This window comes from Macaca fascicularis, chromosome 17 (genome assembly GCF_037993035.2).
Source record: "Macaca fascicularis isolate 582-1 chromosome 17, T2T-MFA8v1.1".
Lineage (NCBI taxonomy): Eukaryota > Metazoa > Chordata > Mammalia > Primates > Cercopithecidae > Macaca > Macaca fascicularis.
Window position 1 is genome coordinate 65,199,834 of NC_088391.1, and position 21,972 is coordinate 65,221,805.

Here is a 21,972-nt window from a genome sequence, read left to right on the forward strand (position 1 = left end):
GATCTCCTAGCTTTCATTAAACTTTGTCTGTGCTGCAAGCACATCGAATATCTTTTTGCTATGTTAAATCCAAAACCTAGTTATCAGTCCTCATCTTAGTTGAATTATCAGTACTTCCACTACTACTACCCGTATACAAGCCACTATCATTTTTTTTTGCCTGAAATGATACAGTAGTGTATAAACCAAGTATCTCTGCTTGCATCTTCATCTGCCTGTCATGTATGCTCAACATAGTAACCACAGTGATCCTTATAAAACCAAAGTCAGATAATGTCACTTCTTGACTACTTCAGGTCAGGGACCATGTCATTTTATTCCCCCTCTGTATCTCCAGGGCTTATCACTGAAACTTAGCAGGCACTCACTAAATATTTTGCTGAGCAGTTAAAACCAAGAGAAGAAAGAGGAGGGAGGTATATGGCAATCATTTACCACATCCTCTTTTAACCTCTTGAATATCTTACCTATGTCTTCTTTTGTCCTTACCTTCACATCATTTTATTTGACAAACAAAACTGTTTTCCAGAGAGGTAAGGCAGACGTGTGAACTGGACCCATAGAAGTTAAGTGATGACCCTGTTTGCAATGTCAAAGAGATTGAGGGCTTGGACTTGAACTCAACCTTCTCCCTCCAAATAGCCTGCTCTTTCTGTTATGTCATGTTTCATATACAAGTTTGGGAGCCTCCAGCCCTGACTATCCCAAGGTATGGTTTTAATGTATATGTTGTCTTTGGAAATGTCTTCTGTGAAGGCCAAACATTTAATATTACAGGAAACTTTGAAGTGGATATGGAAGCTTGGCGGCCAGCTTGGATCTTCCGAAGAGCCTCTTTCCTTCATACTGTCTTCAGAGTACATATCATTCAATAGAGACTCTCTTGCACAGGAATTATTATTATATGCTTGCAAATAGTTTCAACCAAAATCTTTAACTTGGAAATGAAGATGGGCTACTGTCTAGGAAGCCTCTGATTTTGTTATTGGTTTTCATTATTACATTAGGTTTGCATTACAGAGAAAAATTGGCAGAAAGCATCTAACCTATTAAAATTAGATATTCAAAGAAATTTAATTTTGGGGGGTCTGAATTAATAATATAACAAATGGAAGTTAAAATTCTAGAAGCTATGTTTATTATATGAATTCATGGTGTAACAAGATCTGGGAGTAACATAAACTAATTTAACTTCCCTTGTAAACAATCATCTTCCTTCTGAGTCTTGCTGGAGGAGGAAGAGGTTATGGGACAGTGTGGGAAGAAGGAGGGAGTCAGAGTTAATTTCATTATGTGCTTCCTAGAGAATGGGTTATTCAACAAAAACACTAGTTACAACAGCAACAATGAAACTCCACCTCTCCAAAGTGTATGGAAGATTAATATGATGTATAAGTACATTTTAAATAGATTTTCTGTTTCCAAATTGATAACTATGATCATGTAGACTTTTGTGATCCTTTGTGGCTGACTCTCTTATATATTCATTTGGCAGTCTCAGTTTCTGCTACATTAAATTGACCTTGATAATTTATTCGTTCATATATGTTTGTACTATTTCTTGAATTAGATTATTATAAGAAAGTGTCTTGTTCATGTCATATCTTTATTCATGCTCTCACACTTCTAAATAATTACCTAAATCTAAAAGAGGATAAGTACTTTTTAGAAATTTACTTTGCATTCAAAGTAGAGTGTCTTGTCTAGGTTTGACAGTTTTTACACTGAGAAATGAACCTCTATCAACAAAAGTAATTTTACACGCTGTCCCAAGCTTTTAAAAAAGTGATAAATATACACTGTATGTGATATTGAAGTACATTTTGGATAGCTTTTCTATTTCCATGTTGATAATTGTGTGGTCCCATGTACGTCAACAACAACAAAAAAGTGTTGGGCCATCCCATGTAGGTCGACAACAAAAAAGTGATAGTTATACAGTGATCTTCGTACCTGTCATATTTTGTTGATCTTATTTATTTATTATTATTATTTTTTGAGATGGAGTCTCGCTCTGTTGCCCAGACTGGAGTGAAGTGGCATGATCTCAGCTCACTGCAACTTCTGTCTCCCGGGTTCAAGTGATTCTCCTGCCCCAGCCTCCCAAGTAGCTGGGACTACAGGCATGGCCACCATGCCTGGCTAATTTTTTGTATTTTTAATAGAGACAGGATTTCACCATGTTAGCCAGGATGGTCTCAATCTCCTGATCTAGTGATCCTCACGCCTCGGCCTCCCAAGGTGTTGGGATTACAGGCGTGAGCCACTGCGCCCAGCCTGATCTTATTTTATAAAGATACACTGTATACCTATCACTTTTTTGTTGTTGTCAACCTACAAGGGATGGCACAAGAAGTTTTTACTTTTTCACGACTTGTTCAGGGCCCTTCTGATCATACTGGTCCCATGGTCCAGCAGCCCTGACCTGCGCATCCACTGTGTGCCCTGAAATGCATTCCTGTGGTGGGAAACCGTCCCAACAGGAGCTTATGTCACATATATGTGGCCAGAAAAACACGAGAGTGCCTCGGGACATATATTTTGTGAGCAATGGAAAAAAGCATTTTTGTTACCAGTTCTTCCAGAAGCATATTCACCCATGCAGATTCATAATCTGTAATACTTAAATACAATTTCTTTGTTTCTAATTACACACTGTAGTTTGGAAAAGCATAATAATGTTCAATTAAAAGTAACTTATGAATTCTTCATAGATATCCCCCAGATGACTAAATATTCTATATGAAGACAGATGAATGAAATAATTTTAATCTCAAATCTAGAATATACTTTTTAGAATTAAAGAGCAGAGGGTCTTTTATAATAAGGCAACTTGTCACCTTGTGGGCATTTTGAGATCATCATATAAGAATGTTTAATAATATTAAAAAGTGGCATTCCAAGAAATAACATGGTGATATTGCAGGATACAAGCTTAATATACAAAAATCATTTGCTTTCTATATACCAGAAATGAACATTGGAATTTGAACTAAAAAACACAATGCCATTTACATTACCAACAACAACAAAATGACACACTTTGATATAAACCTAACAAAATATCTACAAGTTCTATATGAAGAAAACCACAAAACTTTGATGAAAGTATCAGTATTGGCTCGTTAATTGTAACCAATATACCACAGTAATGCAAGATGTTGATGATAGGAGGATAACAGGTAGGGAGGGGATAGATGGGAACTCTCAGTACTTCCTGTTCAATTTTTTGGTAAACATAAAACAGCTTAAAAAATAAAGCCTATTAAAAATAAGTGCCATCCATGGAATACATATGGAAAAATGCTGCTACATTAAATATTACCTATAGATAAAAATGCATCCCAAGACACAGTACAGCATATTCAGATGAATCTCTGTGAAGCAGTGTAACACAATGGGTAGAATTCAAATTTTAGAATCAGAAAGACCTGGATTCAAATCTGAACTCTAACTGTGTGAATCTAAGCAAGTGGCTTAATTTTTTTCTGAACCATATTTTCATCATCTGTAAAGCTTGGAAAAGAAGGACTACCTTACTTAAATGAGATTATGTTTGCAAATCACATAAAGCATTGTATGGCACACCATACCTGTCCAACAACTGATAATATCCAATCTTTAATGTATAAAGCTACACTTAAAAGCTGTCCACATTTTTAAAACCAACAGAATGAAGTCAGAAATAAGAAAGGTATTGGAGCAAAAGAAAAGTCATTATGCAAGGAAGGACAAGTTATTCATTCCTTTGGCTATACATACATTTGGAGACCATTCAGTAGATTTACTTACCTACATTTTGTAGGTTTTGCCACTCTTACCTCTAATTCTGGAGAAAAAAAAAAAAAAGGCTTCAGAAACCTCTTTCCAAATCTCTTTTGCCTGCTGAAGACCATTATATGTCATATTTTGGAATTTATGGAAAGATCTTTTTCTTTTATTTAAAATTTGTAAAAAGGTATACATTTACTCTACATAATGATAGAATCTTAGAGACAGTTCTAAAGTCTTCTTCTGAGTACTCACTCTATCTATCTATCTGTCTGTCTTTCTGTCTGTTCTGTCTATCTATCTATCTATCTATCTATCTATCTATCTATCTATCATCTATCTATCTATCTATCATGTATCTATGTACATATATTTTTATCTTAAAATGTGACATAACACAGTCTGGATGCAAGAAACCAACATGGACTCAATGGTCACTTGCTTTCTGTTTTTTGATGAGACAGTTTCTGGGAGTGTTGGTCAACTCATGAAGGCAGATATATCTCAGAGGTTTGAGGGTCATAGATGATGTTTGTAACCTCGTTGATGTAAGCAAAAATCGGGCTTTGACTCCCCTTGTTTTGATACTTGATATAAATTGCCAAGGCATTAAATTCACATTAACAAGTACATGCAGGTGCTATTTGTATTAGGTGCCAGTAAGAAAAACCAGAAAATATTTTAAATATTAAATCAGATAGCATGTGTCAATAGTTTATCTCAGTTATTCTGTATAGCAAGGATTCAATAAATGCTATAATTTATTTTCCACACTTCCCTATGTTTATTTTAAAAGTTTAGTTTTTATGACTCAGCTTTATGCCATGAAGTGATTCAATATCTCAACTTCCTCATTATAATAGACAGGGGAGAAATCAAAGAAGAAGATAGTTACAAAATATCTTTGACTAACGTATGTACATCTGCTATTGTGGATGACCTCCCCCTCACTCTAAATATAAAAATAAAATACTACAGGAAGATGAGATAAGGTCTTTATATGTTAATAGCAATTTATTTCTATTTACATTTGCTTTTTATAATTATCAAAAACTATCCTTTTATGAGAAGTATTTCTCTCCTTTGAAGTATGTAAGGCATATCCAGAAAGTAGATTTAAAAAGCCATGCAGACTTATCTTCATCTCCTTAAATATTATTACCCTGGCATTTTGTTTTAAATTAAAATTCATAATAACATATATAACAGCATCTTAATAGAGGATCAGCAGTGGAATCTGGATATCCACACATTCACGTTCATTCTCAGCTACCAAATTTTTAAAGTAGGAATATTAAAAGCTCTTCTGCCCACTCTATGGAGTGTTATTGGAGAGTCAAATTTTAAAGCTTGTGTATTTGCATGATCATTACTTAATTCCCCTCAAACATAAGATGTTTGTTAATGATGTTACTACTTACAGGAAGTATAGATCAGTTGAATAGTCAAATTTTATAGAAGGTAGATTTAATCTTGTAAGATGGACTTTTATTTTTGAAATGAGTTTACATGTCCCTGAATTTTTTTTGACATGTGTATTAGTCTGTCTTCATGCTGCTGATAAAGACATACCTGTGACTGGGTAATTCATAAAGAAAAAGAGGTTTAATGGACTCACAGTTCCATGGGCTGGGGAGGCCTCACAATCACGGTGGAAGGCAAAAGGCATGTCTTACATGGCGGCAGGAGAGAGAGAATGAGAACCAAGTGAAAGAGAAACCCCTTATAAAACCATCAGATCTCATTAGACTAACTCACTACCACAAGAACAGTATGTGGGAAACTGCTCCCATGATTCAATTATCTCCCACCAGGTCCCTCCTACAACACATGGGAATTATAGGAGCTACAATTCAAGATGAGATTTGGGTAGGGACACAGCCAAATCATATCAACACATGTGTGTGTATATGAGATGTAGCAAAGTCATGAGGCTAGTTTCTTTGTGAGTTTTAATTCTTTAATATGCTCATCCAATAAACTCTCAATTGTTTAGTAGGTATAGGGCTTGAGCATCCTGCCCAAGGATACTGGGGATAAAAGGGGACAGAAGGCGTGGGCCTATTTTTAAGAAGCTCACAGTCTAAAGTGAGCTGAACATGCAGAAACATAATTATATTACAGCAAGGTGAGGCTATCAGAGCCACGTGTACACAGAACTTCTTGGGGAAGTTGCCTCTCACTGCCACCCACTGCAGAGCCCTGATACAACTTCATTTGGTGGCAGTGAGAGGACATTTCTTTTCTTTTACTTTAAGTTCTGGGATACATATGCAGAATGTGCAGGTTTGTTACATCGGTATACATGTGCCATGTTGGGTTGCTGCACTATCAACCTATCATCTAGGTTTTAAGCCCTGTAGTCATTAGATATTTGTCCTAATGCTCTCCCTCCCCTTGTCCCCACCCCTGACAGGCCCCAGTGTGTGATATTCCCCTCCCTGTGTCCACGTGTTCTCATTGTTCAACTCCCACTTATGAGTGAGAACATACGGTGTTTGGTTTTCTGTTCCTGTGTTAGTTTGCTGAGAATGATGGCTTCCAGCTTTATCCATGTCCCTGCAAAGGACATGAACTCATTCTTTTTTATGGCTGCATAGTATTCCATGGTGTATATATACCACATTTTCTTTATCCAGTCTATCATTGATGGGCATTTGAGTTGGTTCCAAGTCTTTGCTATTGTGAATAGTGCTACAGTAAACATATGTGTGCATGTGTCTTTACAGTAGAATGATTTATAATCCTTTGGGTATATACCCAGTAGTGGAATTGCTGGGTCAAATGGTGTTTCTGGTTCTAGATCCTTGAGGAATTGCCACACTGTCTTCCACAATGGTTGAACTAATTTACACTCCCACCAACAATGTAAAAGCATTTCTATTTCTCCACATCCTCGCCAGCATCTGTTGTTTCCTGACTGTTTAATGATCGCCACTTTAACTGGCGTGAGATGGTGTCTCATTGTGGTTTTGATTTGCATTTCTCTAATGACCAATGATGATGAACATTTTTTTCATACGTTTGTTGGCCATGAGAGGACATTCTTTAAGGAGGTATCATTTGTCCTGGGTTTTGAAATGCGGTTAAGGGTTCCACAATTGGAATAGGGTCCATACTAAGAAGGGCATTCTAAGCAATGGGAACAGAGTGTACAGGCAATGTGGAGGTGACCTGACACTAGCACACAATTTTGAAATTGTGGACTCGATATGTGCAAAAGACAATTGTGATCTGTCTCTCTGGTTTTAATGAACATATGTTGGGGTTAGAAAAGCTGAATTTGCTTGCTTTTACTAATATGAGTATCGGAAACACCTACTACAGGATGTTTACCAAATGAATCATTATCACAGTTCCTGCTGTGGTTGAATTTTTTGTTTTTAACCTCAAGCCTTTAGAGTGAAAAGTGTCACTTATATTCCCACGGTCAACTCTTCAGTAATTGTTAAGAATATCATCTTTGGTAATTGTTAAGAACATCATCTTTGGTAATTGTTAAGGATTTCATCTTTGGCAATTGTTAAGAATTTCATCTTTGGCAATTGTTAAGAATTTCATCTTTGGTAATTGTTAAGAATTTCATCTTTGGCAATTGTTAAGAATATCATCTCTGGTAATTGTTAAGAATTTCATCTTTGGCAATTGTTAAGAATCTCATCTCTGGTAATTGTTAAGAATATCATCTCTGGTAATTGTTAAGAATTTCATCTTTGGCAATTGTTAAGAATTTCATCTTTGGTAATTGTTAAGAATATCATCTTTGGTAATTGTTAAGAATGTCATCTTTGGTAATTGTTAAGAATGTCATCTTTGGTAATTGTTAAGAATTTCATCTTTCACCTGGACTTCACTCTAGTCTTTGATCCATATGTCACTTTATTACCAGAGGTATCATGATGTAGCTTAGTCTTTTATTTATAAAATACAGATGATCCTGCCATTCCACTACCTAAAACATTCAGTGGCTCCCCATTGTCTACTGAAGTAAGTCTTATTGTGGCATGAAGAACATGAGCTGACTCCAATCATTCCTTTGAACTTCCTCCCAAACTTCTCACTTTCTACTTTCAAGCAGGTCCACCAAGTTTACACACCATCACAAGTTACTCATTGCCCACCATGCCCCATGGTCCCTCCCCACCTCATAGTCTATACTTTCTTCAAACTCATGCCTTTGTACATGAAATAACACAGCATGTTGAGATGTAGGCACCTCGTGATGGTTGGAGTCCTGGGTAGGACAGGGGCAGAGGGAAGAGGATGAGACAGTTGAGGCAATTAGGTATGAATCAGATGATAGAGAAATGCAAATGTTGTACTAAGAAGTCTTGGTTTTATTCTGCATTCGTGATACTTCTCAAACATTTCATCTAAAGTATTCCAAAGGGGTAAGAAGAATATCTGCCCTCCACTGTGGGTTTTGGGGGCATAGCCTGAAGTGGGCCATCACAAGTGAAAAATGTATTTATGATATCCCTTCATGTTTTTTGGATTCTAACGTGTCTTCTCCTACTCGTTTTAATGTTAGGACAATTTTTCAACTTACTGCTACCAAGTAAAATTGAATTTCAAAACCAAGATGTTATCCTGGGTTTTAAATTCCCCCAGCACATTACCAGGCCTCCTGAGCAATGTGTATTCGAAATTGAGAAGTACATCTTGGTGATAGGGAACCACAGGTGGATTTTAAGATGGTGACAGCAGCAACAAACTTGTGGCTAAATGATTCAAACTTACAAAAAGATAGATTCATATATTTGGGATTTGGAAAAGTCACTCTGATGACTCTGATGATAGCCCTGGAACATGGATTAGAGGTATGAGAATGGAAGAGGAAGAATCAGCAGGTCAGAGAACCAGTTGGATGGCTAGAGAAGCTATCGTGGAAAATTTACAGTTTTTTGTTTTGGTATTTGGGTTGACAGTATTATTATTTACCGAGACAGATACAAGAAAAGAAGAAGGTTTTCAATTTTGAATGTGAACGTTTGTGATCAATTTGGGACATACAGGTGAGAAATTTGATAGGAAGCTGTATATCAGGTTTGAAGAATGGGACATAAGTCTATCTATCTATCTATCTATCTATCTATCTATCTATCTATCTATCATCTACAACATTTTGGGATTAAAAGTCTGAAAGTGGAAACTAAAGCTATGGGAGTAGATGAAATTGCTAGGAAAGTAATATAGGATCAGAGAGAGAAATTGTTGCATGGAAAAATAAGAGAGGTTTTAAAACAAAGCTGATCTAGTAGGAGGAAAATAAAGACCCATGAAGGAATGTTAACATTGTAAAGGAATTTAGAAACCTCCTAACACATTTTCTCATTTGATAGATTAAAAAGTTAAGGCTTAAAAACAGGAAATGATTGCTCTGAGAACCTTGTTTTATTTTCTCATTTCTGGCTGAGAGTTCTTACCATATTTTATTGATCTTATTTTATAAATAAAATTTGTTGTTTTATGAACCTTGTATCCACTGTGGCACATAGCAAAGTGTTTCACTAAGAATAGTCACCTAATACAGTTTTTCAAAGAAAGACCTGAATTACTTACCCACTTACCTCTTGTAAATAAGAGGGGACAACAACTTAGTTTTGAACAGATGAAGTTAACATGGAAGACTAATAGTAGAATTTAAAAAAAATCATTGTAACTATATGTTTAATTATCAATGAAAAACTAAATGGATCACATGGCAAAGCTGAGTTTCAGTAATTTTTCCCCAGACACTAGTATAAGGGTTATTGTCAGTAATCAAAACTTCTTTCCTTGCACCTAAAGGTCTTTTTCTCAAGCTCTCTTCAATGTCAGTGTTCCAATTCTCTGGCTTTGACACGACACCCAAGTCTGCCTTCCCCAAATACCTATGCTTCAACATCATTCCTAGAACTCTAGTTATATATATCAGAAGAGACAGTCAACAATTTTAGATCAGCTTCTGTTATAAGTGGATACATGCTGTTTTAAATGGATGACGCACTCATGACAGGGCCACCTGGTACTAGGGTTTGATCAAATTCTGTTTGGGAGTTCCAGGACGAACTAGGAATAGCACATTCTGGTACTCAGAGTGTCAGAAGGTGGGCGGCTCCCCTTGAAGACAGCCCATTTTCTACACTACTTTTCTGTCTTTTAGGAAGGAAAAGCTGAAGTATTTAGAATGCTGCCTTGGCTTATTCCTCAGGCATAAAATGCAGTGGGTTCAGTTCTTTACTCTCATTTTTTAAGGAATGATTAGGTTGAACAAGGCAGCATTTGCCTTTTTAAAATACAGGGGAACCACTCTGTGCTTCTGAGAAAATAGAAAGTGGCCCCCTGCCAGCTTACTGGCTTGGTGGGTGGAAAAAATAACACAGATCAACGTTAGGAGCACATAAACTCTCTCTCCTCCAACATGCGCCCATGATGCCTCCCCAGAAACACTGGACAGATGGCAAAGATCACCTCAGTGGCGTTTCCATCAGAAATCCAAGTCTTTGTGCAGGAAGCCTCCAAGGAGAGAGGATCTCAGCACACTTATGCATGTGTGCATTTAGAAGTCAGAGGGCTGTGGCTGTGACTTGCCTCTGTGTGCGGCAAGGATGAGAAAGCACATCTGACTCGATGCTAATGACAGTGGTTCATGGTGTTAAAAAAGATGAGGGAGGGTCAGAGGAGTTAATTACTTACACTAAAAAATCTGAATGCTCAGAGGAATTAACTGGTATTCTGTAATTAATTTAAAAAGAGACTTTTAGTTGAAAAATATGATCATAATATAGATGTCGGTAGTTTGAATTCCATCCATAGTTATTACATTCTGTGAAAACTACCTTATTGTACTAATAATGAGTTTTGAAGCAGTAAGCTTCTTTTTTTTTTCTGACCAGATTTCAAAGAAAATAAATTTAAGGTGCAGAAAAGACAAAACAGAGAAAACAAACTCTTGGATATCTTGCTTCTTACATTGCAGTTAAATGAATACCTGCATCACAGACTCTCTTGATGATGAAGATGGGTTTAGATTGTTTTCAGCCAAAAAGATAATACAAGATGAAATAATTTCCTTGTTTTTACAGATTTGATGGTGTGCAGGGGTGACATGGACTAAACAGCAGCGTTTTGCTGTAATAACTCTTTGAAAAAAATACCAGCCACACATGGGCAATTTGGGGGAATCTTTGCTACTGCTAATTGAATTTTCCTCTTGAATCAGTTTTCTGGCACATATCCAGATGTACCAGCCCTGTGCATAGGTGAAAAAGAAAGATGAAGTGCCCTAAGTATCCTACCTGATTTTCTTATCTCCCACAGTGTACCTCATAGCACTTTCTCCTGTAATTCAACTCTGATAATTTACCTATGAAACCAAGGTATAAGAAATTAGAGTTATGTCAAGTTATCTTGTTTTTAGTTATTTGTTATTATTATTATTTTGTAGAGGCTGGGGTCTCGCTATTTTGCGTGGACTGGTCTTGAATTCCTGGCTTCAAGCTATCCTCCCACCTTGACCTCCCAAAGTGCTGGAATTACAGGCATGAGCCACTGCTTCCAGCCAGTCAAATTACCATAAACAGATAGAGTGGTTTTCATGTCTGTGAGATGTAATAGTGACCAAACTGAATGAATTAATGTTGCTAAAGAAAGATATTTTGAATATTATGGAGGGAAGGGGAGAGGATCACAGAAGCTAATAAGTGATCTCTCAAGCACTGTGCAAAGGAATGGGGGCCAAGGGACTATCAGAATTCCAGTCCCATTGTGGCACTGGATGCCTTAAGCTATCTTAGACTAATTCTATTATGAACTTAATTGAGGTAACTTCTTTTCCTCTCATGCCAAGCTCCTCAATCAACTTGCTTTTGATGCGGCTTTTTATATTGGGGAGGAGAGCTGGTTATGCTGCTTCAAATATTGGGGACTTTGCAACAGGCCTTATATGTAGTTGCATTCTGGTTTTGTACATCCATTTATCAGTTTGATTCTTGTGAGTTTACACTGAGAGCTTGTGTTCACTCTCAGTACTCTGGAAACATTCAGCTTTTGAGCCTGAAATGGTGAGGGAGAAGATGCTATTGCTATGAGGAAACATGCAGGCGGCCAGCCAGTCTTTTTCTGCTGATGCTTGGATGCATTGCTGTTGGCCAAGCTAAAGACTATTTGCACTTTTATTATAGCGACTTAGGTTTCTCTGTTGTTTGGCAAAGGTGGAGATGTTGGTTCTAAAAGTAAGCTTCATATGCTTCTAGGAAGAATAAGGAGAGCTTAAAGAAATTAGGAGAAATAGCCTCCATCAACTAACACAATTTCAGCCAATGCTTAATCGTATGTGTATATGCTAGATTTCACCTTGGGACACATTTGGGGAGTTATAGAACTTATCCAGTTTTGCATAGTCAGCTGTTTAAACATGTGGTACAACAATCATAAAAGTGCCCACCATTAAGGGCTAATCTGATGTTTGTGGTTCACCCGAGACCAGTCCTGCTGGCTGGATGTTTCTCTTCAGCTCTGAGCCATGGGAAGGAAGCAGACACAAGGAAGTGGAGTATTGGGTTTAACTGGGATTGGAGTTTTACCAAATGAGCATGCAAAGAGAGCAAACCACCGCAGAACCAAAGGTGTGAGCCAAGGAGCGCTTCTGAAGATCAACCATGGATTTGAAGTGGGGAACGAGGGAAGGAGGGACATGAGAAGGGTGGGGTACAGTGAAAATGTGTAGAAACAATGGACAGTCAATCTTGGGAGGCTGAAGGATTGATAGAGGTGTGGTGATAGAGGAGTGAATTGGAAAGATGAGAAGTAAGGGTGGGAAAGTAGGTTGGTTGAAATTGAGAAAATTGATGGACCCTGGAGCCAGACACACGTGAGTCCAAAACCACCCTCTGACACTTGCTGTGTGATGATGCTAGTTGCTTCTTTTTCTCTGCCTCAAGATTTTTTTTTAAATTTCTAAAATGGCAATAGTAATATCTACTTTATAAAAAAAAAGCTACAAAGATCAAGTGTTGTGATGGATGTAAAGAACCTAGCATAGTGAATGGCAAATATTTGATACTTTTAGTAAATGCCAACTCTTGCATTTCTACTACACAGTAAAGGCCTTGAAAGCAGGAGCATCACACCCACACCCACACCCATAACCACACACACACCCCCTCACTCAATGCCATAAATGTCTGCTGAAAAAGAATACAGAGTCGGGCCCTGGTGCTTTGGGGGTATGCAAGTCCAGATCATGAGTTTGGATCACAAGCTTCTCAGGGATTCTCACAAACATCTTGGGTTAAGGATGGATTGAGATAAGGGTGGGTGGGTAGGAGGAGCATCAACACAGTATGTGAGAGTTGGGGAAAAACGACAAGGTTTCTTACTTTTAAAATTTGGTTTTCATCAACCATAATTCTGTTTGAGGGAAACTTATGGAACCAGAAAGTTCTGATAGTGGTGTTTTAAAAAAATATGTAAGTAATGCTTTTGAAACAATGTGTTCCCTGCTGTTGTTTTGAGGAGTCCTTAACTGAGGAATGCTCTGTGGGGTCCTTGGAGAATTTTTAAATATATGAATATCATGAGGAGTCATTTCTTCAGTTAGTACCTGATGAGGTAAACAGAGTCAGTGGACACTTTCTGGAAGTTCCTGAGACTGGGGGACAGGGCAGCAGGTGGGAACTCTGCCCTTGTGCTTTGATTTCCAGTTCTCTCTTTAGTAATCAGGTCACTCAACAGTCTCCAAACTTTGTAACCAAAATAGTCTTGCTGGAGATGCTCAATCTTAGGCTCAGTAATAAGACACATTGAGATATATTTATGACATACATCTGAGGTACTCATTTTGGGAAGAGGAGTGAAGGGTCATTATGACAAGACAAAACAAAAGAGACAAATGAATAGAAAACCAATCAATAAATGGATGGATATGTGGAAGGAGTCATACTTTGAGAGGGAATATTGAGGAATTCAGGGTGAGAGTAGTTGTCAGGGAATGAAGACGATGAGGACAAGAGTTCTACACACACACAGCTATGTGCTTGAAGAAAAGGAGTAGATCCATCTCCTTCATGCTTTAGTTGGTAAAAAATGTTGATGGCAGGACTGTCAAATTATTCCACAGAGATTTTGAAATCATGCAAAACGTAGTCTTTGAGGTCATCAGCAGGTAGGATGAGGACGAGAATTAACACCAGGTGAAAGGAGAAAGGTGTGGAGAAAGGAGCCCTGGAGAACTTAGGAGGAAAAAGAGGCTGAAGAAGAAGGGTATCAAAAAGGAAAAGGTTAGAACCATGAGACTATTGGAGGGAATGTTGGAGGCAGCCTTAGGGAATGGGTAGGGGCAGAGAAGGCCAGAGCTAGGCTTCTTGGTGAGGAAGCTTAACCTTGTTTTTGGTAAGAGATTCCAGCAATTCTGTGCTACATCTGTCAGGCACTCATTATGTCTAACACACCAATGACTGATGGTCTTATTACATCAAACTTCAAAAAAAGATCAAGACTGTTATAAGAAGATACCTAAGAAAAAAAAAAAAAAAAGATCAAGGTGCAATAAAAATGAACTCAGCATTGCATAGTTTTATATTTTTTTCTAACCATTACGTGCATTAATCATTACCTCAAAAAAGCAGCAAAAAGATAGAAGTGCCAAAAGTGGTAGAGAAAACGTGCCAACATTCAAAGAATAATTAACGAAAAGTGTTGCAGTTTTAACACCATAAATTAAAGTCAGTCCCAGTCTTTCCCAGTTCTTCTCAAGGGAGCCCAGGATCTCCATCCCCTGGATACGACCATGCCTGCTGCCTGTCCTGACATTGCCCCAGGCTACAAGTTTAATGAAAGCTTCATTACCATAGTTCTGAGTCTGGTGTCTGTCATATCCGAGTAAATCACCCAGCTATGAATCTCATGAACTCATTGTACTGAGTAATTTTCTTGGTAATCTTTTTTTTTTTTTTTTTTTGAGACGGAGTCTAGTTCTATCACCCAGGCTGGAGTGCCGTGGAGCTATCTGAGCTCACTGCAACCTCCACCTCCTGGGTTCAAGCTATTCTCCTGCCTCAGCCTCCCAAGTAGCTGGGATTACAGGCATGCATCACTGTTAATTCTTTTTTTTTTTTTTGTAGATACAAGGTTTTACCATGTTGGGAAGGCTAGTCTTGAACTCCTGACCTCAAATATTCCGCCCACCTTGGCCTCCCAAAGTGCTGGAATTACAGGCATGAGTCACCACCCCCAGCCGATCTTCTGTGATTTTCTAATTTTCACTTTATATAGAATGGGTTTTTACTTTTCAGAACTTCATTGTGGCTGGACCCCTGCATTCTGCTGAGGTCTGATGTGCTAAGTTCCTGATGCACTTCCTGCTCCTTGCCACCTTCCTCTCCTCTGGGATTAACATTCTCCCATCCATCCTCATCTTCCTACCCTCCCACACCAGGTGAGAAAGATTCAGCTCCCCAGTTGGCTGACTGGCATTCAGAGATAGGTTCCTGATTCCCTACCATGGAGAAGTTGCTTGCAAGAGAAACCCAGCATTATAAACTTGAACTTTCGAAAGGGTCAGTTAGACAAGCTGGCTGTGACATGAGGGTTAGTTTGGAAACTTGAAATGTAATATTCTTTCTGGCACAGAGGATTCAGTTGACCTCCAGGCTGTATGACTTAAGACAGCAATGGACAGTTTCCAGACCCCACTTGCAAGTGGGCAGGGTCAAAGCTTCTAATTCTGCTAGGCTGAGTCAGTTATTGGTGCCCAGATGGGTGTGGCTGAGAACACAGATGGCAGGTAATCATTAGGGGATGTTGGGATCGGCCTGGGACAGGCTGAACTTGACAGCTGTGGTTCTGATTCACACGGGCAGGCACCACTTCCCCCAAGGACTGTGCAAGCCTCACCATCTTATACCATGTTGTTTTGTTGTGTGTGTTTATTTTTCTTTAGTTATCCCTTAGTTGTTAAGAAACTAGACATGTAGATTATTGACCTAAAGCTTCTTTACCCTAGAACAGTTTTGGTTGCTGTGCTTCACCTTGCAAGAACCCTTAGGTGGGGCTGCCAGCCAAGTCAGCTGACTTTACCTGCTCCTCACACATTATGACTTAGGCTGTTGTCCGGCTGCAGGGCCTGCCACAGAAATGTGGTTAACTCTTGACCCCAGGCTTTGTTACAGGTATACCTCTTTCCCACTGTTCTTAGATGCAGGCTCATGTGCAGCTTTTGGCTAGGACCCAACAGTCAACATAAAAGACTGACCCTATCACTGTCACTAACTGCCTCTACAACCTTCAGCATATCACAGCACCTAGATTCCATGTTCCTTATTTGGAAGAGCAGGTGGAGAGGGGTTGGCCACTAAAGATAATGAAACGAAAGCTGCCATAATTCTAAGAGATTTAACCATTACTTTCTATAGGCATTGAACTCAGTGGCTCTAAATCAAACTATTTATTATACTTAATTATATTTATATAAGACAAATTCTTCCCTTTAAACTACCTTAATGAAATAGAAATATTTAAAGACAACTACCAACTGTTCTCTTCCTCCTTCCCATCCTCCCTTCTCTTCCCCATTCTTCCTTTTCTTCCTTCCCTTCGTCCTTTCTTTATTTCTCAGTTTGAAATAAATAAGTTAGAAGTTCGAGTCACCTCTTTGCAGGGACAAATTATTCCAGCAAAAAAAAAAAAAAACCTAGAAATATCTGGTCTAGATTATCCCTATTTATAACTTATGTATTTAAAACCCTTGGAATCCATCTATTATCTATCTATCTATCTATCTATCTATCTATCTATCTATCTATCTATCCATCCATCTATCTATCATCTTTAAACCCTTGGAATCCATCTATTATCTATGGGTCATCTATCCATCCATTTGTCATCTGTATTTCTAGAGAAATATCTATGCTTTTAGAGTTTAATAAGATAGAGTTTTGATTAGCTATTATTTTAAAATAATGTTAATCTAAAGCAACATTTAAAAACAGTATAGTCTTAACATTACCTGCATAGAGGAACCTGAGATGTTTGCTAAAAGTCCAGGAATCTGACTGCAGGCTGAGAACCAACAAGATTGCACACCCCTCCCTGCAACATTCTTAAGCACATCATATTCTGAGAATCCTGCATGTGAAGACTTTGAAACTACAATATACCATGCAATGTAAAGGACTATTTTGAAGTGGTAGCTAAGTGGTTGTGAGGGGTAAATATACCTCTGGGAGCCACCTCAAATCCCTTGTGGATATTAAAAGTATGAGTGAAATGAAAAGGGAATGTTATAAATAAATGAATATGTAAAAATATCTCTAGCTATGTATCAATTTATTAATTCTGATGTTGAATGCTCTGTCCTACCCGTTCTTCAAAGAGATTAAAACCTCTTTCCCATTAAAACTTGCCAGCCTGTTAGAACCCATAGAGCTATCTATCTGCTAGAATAATAATACTTTTTCAAATTTACCAGTATTTTTCAAAATATATTCCAAAGAACTGTAGTTCATGAACTATCTCTACTACCACCAAACAAACAAGCAAACAAGCAAAGAGTGAGACACATTTGCAAAAGTCCAGCCTACATAAATTATGAAAACACTACAAATTATGTACCCACTATGTGAGCTCCATAATGCACATTAGCTTATTAGAGATTATGAGAAGCCTTAAAAGAGGAAAATTTTAATGTTTTTAAACCAGAATTTCTAAAACTTATGTGACCAAGGAGTCTTTTAAAAAATCATGTTTGTCAATTTCTCTCTTTTCCTCTTTTCCTCTCTCTTAAAGCTGGTTGTATATTTGATTGCTATTTAATTATGTGAAGCCTTAAATTATCTTTTAATTATTGTTTAACCCTTCATGCAAAATTATATGCACTCCATATATGTATATGTCATGCAGGATTGTGTATTTTTATTTATTGAGTGGATTATTCTGTTTTTGCCTGTTAGTAGTGCTGCTGCTAAATGTCCACATAATCTTTACTGATTGGAGTAGACTTTCTTGGTACCAATTAACTAGGATAAAATAGGCCCTGAGACAGAAAATGAAAATATTGATGGCAGGCTCTAGGTAAGCAAGAGATAACTCCATTCACCTTGGGTCTTGCTATCTCTTATGCTTTTACATGATCATTGTTATAATGATGATAACATTAATACCACTTATCGTGCAGTTATGGTCTGTGATGTGGCAAGTACTTGTTATTTCTTTAAATGCTGAAAACAACCCAATAAAGCAAGCATTATTAATGCAATTTTCAGAGGATTATAGATACTTACAGTTGAAATCGACACAGAAATATAGCAAAGCTGGGTTTTGAACTCATTTCTAACTGACCTCAAAGCCCAGGATCACAACCATTCTGTCCATTGCCTGCTGAATCTAGAAATTCTCAACTGTGCTTCTAAGGTGGTAAAGTTTATAGGTAGCCTCTTCCATGTGATGTGAGGCTCGGAGCTAGACAAGGAAGTGACTCCCCAAGCTGAGGATAAACACATATATGCTCTAAATCACACCATCGCATGCCATGGTTTGCATGTATGTGTGTTTGTGTTTGTATTTGTGTTTGTGTGTGTGTGTGTTTATTTCTCTTTTGTTATTCCTTAGCTATTAATCAACCTCGCTGAAATATGCAGGCTCTACCTCAGTTGTGCTCTGAATAAGTAAAGAAAAGGTGAGGTGACTGTAAATGGACATAGAGCTCAAGAGGGAACAGTTCTTCTCACTCTGAATGGCCGCCGCTGTGATCATCAGCTAAGATCGACGGGAATTAGAAGAAAGTTGGAGAAAAGACTGGTGCCTCAAAGGTTGGCTGCCTGAGCCTTGATCAATACTCCCGTCTAATGTCTAGTATTTATTTTTAGAAATTTAGCATTAAAAAAAATCTTCTGTAACAGATAGCTAGTAAACTAATACTTTAAGGAAGGGACCATTTTTATTATTCATTTTAAGACCCCATAATGGTTAGCATGGCAACTTGTCCCAAGTAAGTGCTCCATAAATACTGGTTAATAAGAGAGACTGAGCCTCTCTTCAAGTTAAAGAAGGAAGGTGTTGGGTACAAAGACAAACTTCACTCAGCACATTGCATGTGCCAGAGTGCAATTTTAAGATAAATGAAGAAATATAACATCATTGCTTTTGATGTATACTTATTTGCTTAGGGTATATAGCCTAGTTGAGTTTTTAGTTGCTTATCAATTAAATGACATTTTGCCTTTTATGTGGTATCATTTAACAGCAGGCTACTAATCAGAATTTCACTGAGCTTTCAATTGCATGATGTAGTGAGACCTAAAATGGATATAATTTCAGGAAGTTGTTTTACCAAATTATTTTTGACCTGAGAAGGATATTCACAAAACAGTTATTTGCAGCTTCTATTATATTGAATGGTTTCTACTTAATTAAAATTGTGTCTCTGGCCTAGAAATTATTTTCTAAGAAATGCTTTCTTGCTAAATAAGATTGTTATATATAGGAGAACTAACTCTATCTACTGACTGCTGCTGCTTACTGAGGAGACAAATATATTTCCATAAAATTCAAATAAAATGTTTTTAGGTTCCAATCAAATGCCATCATCTACTGAGATGACTGAGATGACGCCTACTACCCTAAAGAAGTCAGGAATGAACTGCTTCAAGGCTAAGACATATTTGGCTCACATCTCTTGATATCGGCTAACACTGGAATCAGCATGGCCCAGTGGATAAAAACAATAAACAACACAAACAGAACAAAATAGAACAAAATACATAAATGAAAATAAAGACAACTGAATTCCAGTCCCAGCCCAGCCACTGTTGTGCTTTGTGGGTCTTGTTCTTGTACATTTCAAATCAAGGAGATGGAACTCGTTTATCTCATTGTTGTGAAGATGAAAAGTTGAGTAACTTGTGGATCTGGGTTGGACTGTATTAGGGATTGGTAGAGTAAAACAATTGAAATGAAATGATCAATAGGAGACACTTCCATCAATAGGTAAGTTACAGTGGGTGGGATAATGAGCCCTTCAACCCACCGGCAAATCAGTAGGGTAAAGCTAGCACTTCAACACATCGGTGGTGCTGGTGGTGAGGGGGTGAGTTTATCAGCATTAAGCTTTTCTTTCATTAGTGGAAAACTCTGAGTAGAGTTTAAGATTTTCCTCTCTGTTGCCATGTTGTTTTGGAAATGGCCTACTGTTTGCGGAGACTCACTGTCATTCACTAGTCCCAATTTTAATCACTGTTTGATCGTATATTACACATGAAATGGTAGAAGAAGAATTAAATTTTGTGTCACTGTCCCTGAAGACATATTTTCATATATTAATTGCTGATTAATCTTCTACTTTTTTTGTTGTTGCAGTTGTTATTCTGTGACATCTTCTCTACTTAAGCAGCTCACCCACGAGGCATCCAAAACAGAGAGAAAAAACAGAGTGAACATTTTGCCTTATGGAATTGTCAAAAGTTGCAGTCAAAACATAGGCAAGATTTGGAAGAATCTGTAATGAGTCAGGGCAAGTTTTCCTAGCTATAGAGGCTGGGGAAGGAGAGGGAATTAGAGATTGGCTGTTCCTGGAAACTCTCTGCCTGTACTCCATGACCTGAGTCCCAGGACCTGGAAGCGGCTGGACATCTGAGCTATAGGAGAGACTGGTGCTGCCTTTCTGAGGAGGGCTTGGGAAAACAGCAAGTTTCCTGAATTTTTCCATGGCACAGGAGCAGATGAAATGTCATGAATGGTGTCCAGGCCAGTGGACTGAGTTAGCTCCTGAGAGTCCCTGTACTCTCCAGCACGGAACGAGGAGAAGCAGACCATTCTCCTATGCAGCCATAGGAAAATGGTACAAACATGACACCGAAATTCAGCTGACCGCAAGAGCTTGATGGTCAGTGTGAGCCAGATGGAGCAGGAACATGTACGGATGGAAAACCTAGATCCAAAGTTCATTCCCCTCTCCTGCTGATGTTCCAGCACATTGCAAGCTTTCCCAGAAACTTAGAGGCAACCTTGGCACAAGGACATGATTTGTTGGAAATTAAGCTTTGTCACCTGGGGGACTGTGAGCTTGATATGGAAATTAATTCAGTTATATAATTATAAAAATGATGTGCTTCCTACACATCTGATTTTGTGAACCCAAATTAGTTTCCACAACACAACTGTATTAACATTTGCCAACCTCTGGTGCAACATTTGTTGTCTTTGTTGCATTTTTCTAGAAGTTTTCAGCTCTAACCCATCTTTCCCTGTTTTATTTTCATTTCTAAATTCTGGTGAGTGGTGTTTTGGTAAGTAGCTATCAGTTATTTTTCTGTCTTACTTGAAAAGTCTTCTCTGTATTAAATAACAAAGGTCACTTAGATAAATATCTTATTATTACCAGAAGGTAGGGAACTGCTTCTCCTATACATTACTTCTATTATCTTTCAATCCAGAAAAAAAAAAAAAACATGGCAAGAGGACAAGTTTTTGAATGTTATGAATCATGATTTCTGTGTCTAAAATCTGCTCTTTTGTTAACACTAAGAGCAACTTCCTTCAAAGTGGTTCATCTTGGTTTCTTACCGTGTGTGTGTGTGTGTGTGTGTGTGTGTGTGTGTGTGGTAAAACCAAAGTTTCCTATTATTTTCGAAGGTGTTTGACCCTGCTGGAAGACAGCTATGTATAAGGTGAAATTGGCAGAGAGAAAGGGAAACCGGATCTTATTCCCAGGCCTCCTGTCACCAGCTGTGTGACTTTGCTGAAGTCATTTCTTTCCCCTAAGTCTCGGTTCCCATACCTATAAAGTGAGTGTTCTGCCTGGGTGTCTTTTAGGTCTTTATTAATGTTGAAATATCCTGACTTTATGGGTTCTCATTCACTGTGATGTGGTAACCAAAACAAGCAGAGATTAATAACCCAGGACTCAATAATGTAAAACACAAAAATTGTATTTTTGCAAATTTTTGTAAATGCGGGATCATGTGACAGTATTGGTGTGATCCATAACTCTACATTTAGTGGATAAACAGAATGTAACTTAGAAGCGTTATCTTTGTTATCAGGGGAACATGGAGTTGGATGTATATGATGGAGATGGGCAGTTAATTCATAGGTTGAACACCCAATGAGGGAATATCTCTTCATCACTATCTCCAAACACTCCCCACTCTTCCTCAATTTTCTTAGTAACTCACTGCTCAGACTGGGTTTCCCCAGAAGCAGACTATGAGACCAGGATTTGAT

At 38.0% G+C, this 21,972-nt stretch overlaps 1 long non-coding RNA gene across 3 annotated transcripts; it reads left to right on the plus strand.

Moving 5' to 3' along the window:
- Positions 1 to 590: 590 nt before the first annotated feature.
- On the plus strand, positions 591 to 21,769 carry LOC102144615 (uncharacterized). 3 transcript variants are annotated; one of them, XR_010582620.2, is made up of 4 exons: positions 591 to 709; positions 18,361 to 18,560; positions 19,318 to 19,737; positions 20,107 to 21,769. It is a non-coding gene; the product is annotated as an uncharacterized lncRNA (long non-coding RNA). The 3 variants fall into 3 exon arrangements; XR_012427011.1 differs by lacking the exon at positions 18,361 to 18,560 and having other exon boundaries at positions 20,107 to 20,937; XR_012427012.1 differs by lacking the exons at positions 18,361 to 18,560; positions 19,318 to 19,737 and having other exon boundaries at positions 20,107 to 20,937.
- Positions 21,770 to 21,972: the final 203 nt, after the last annotated feature.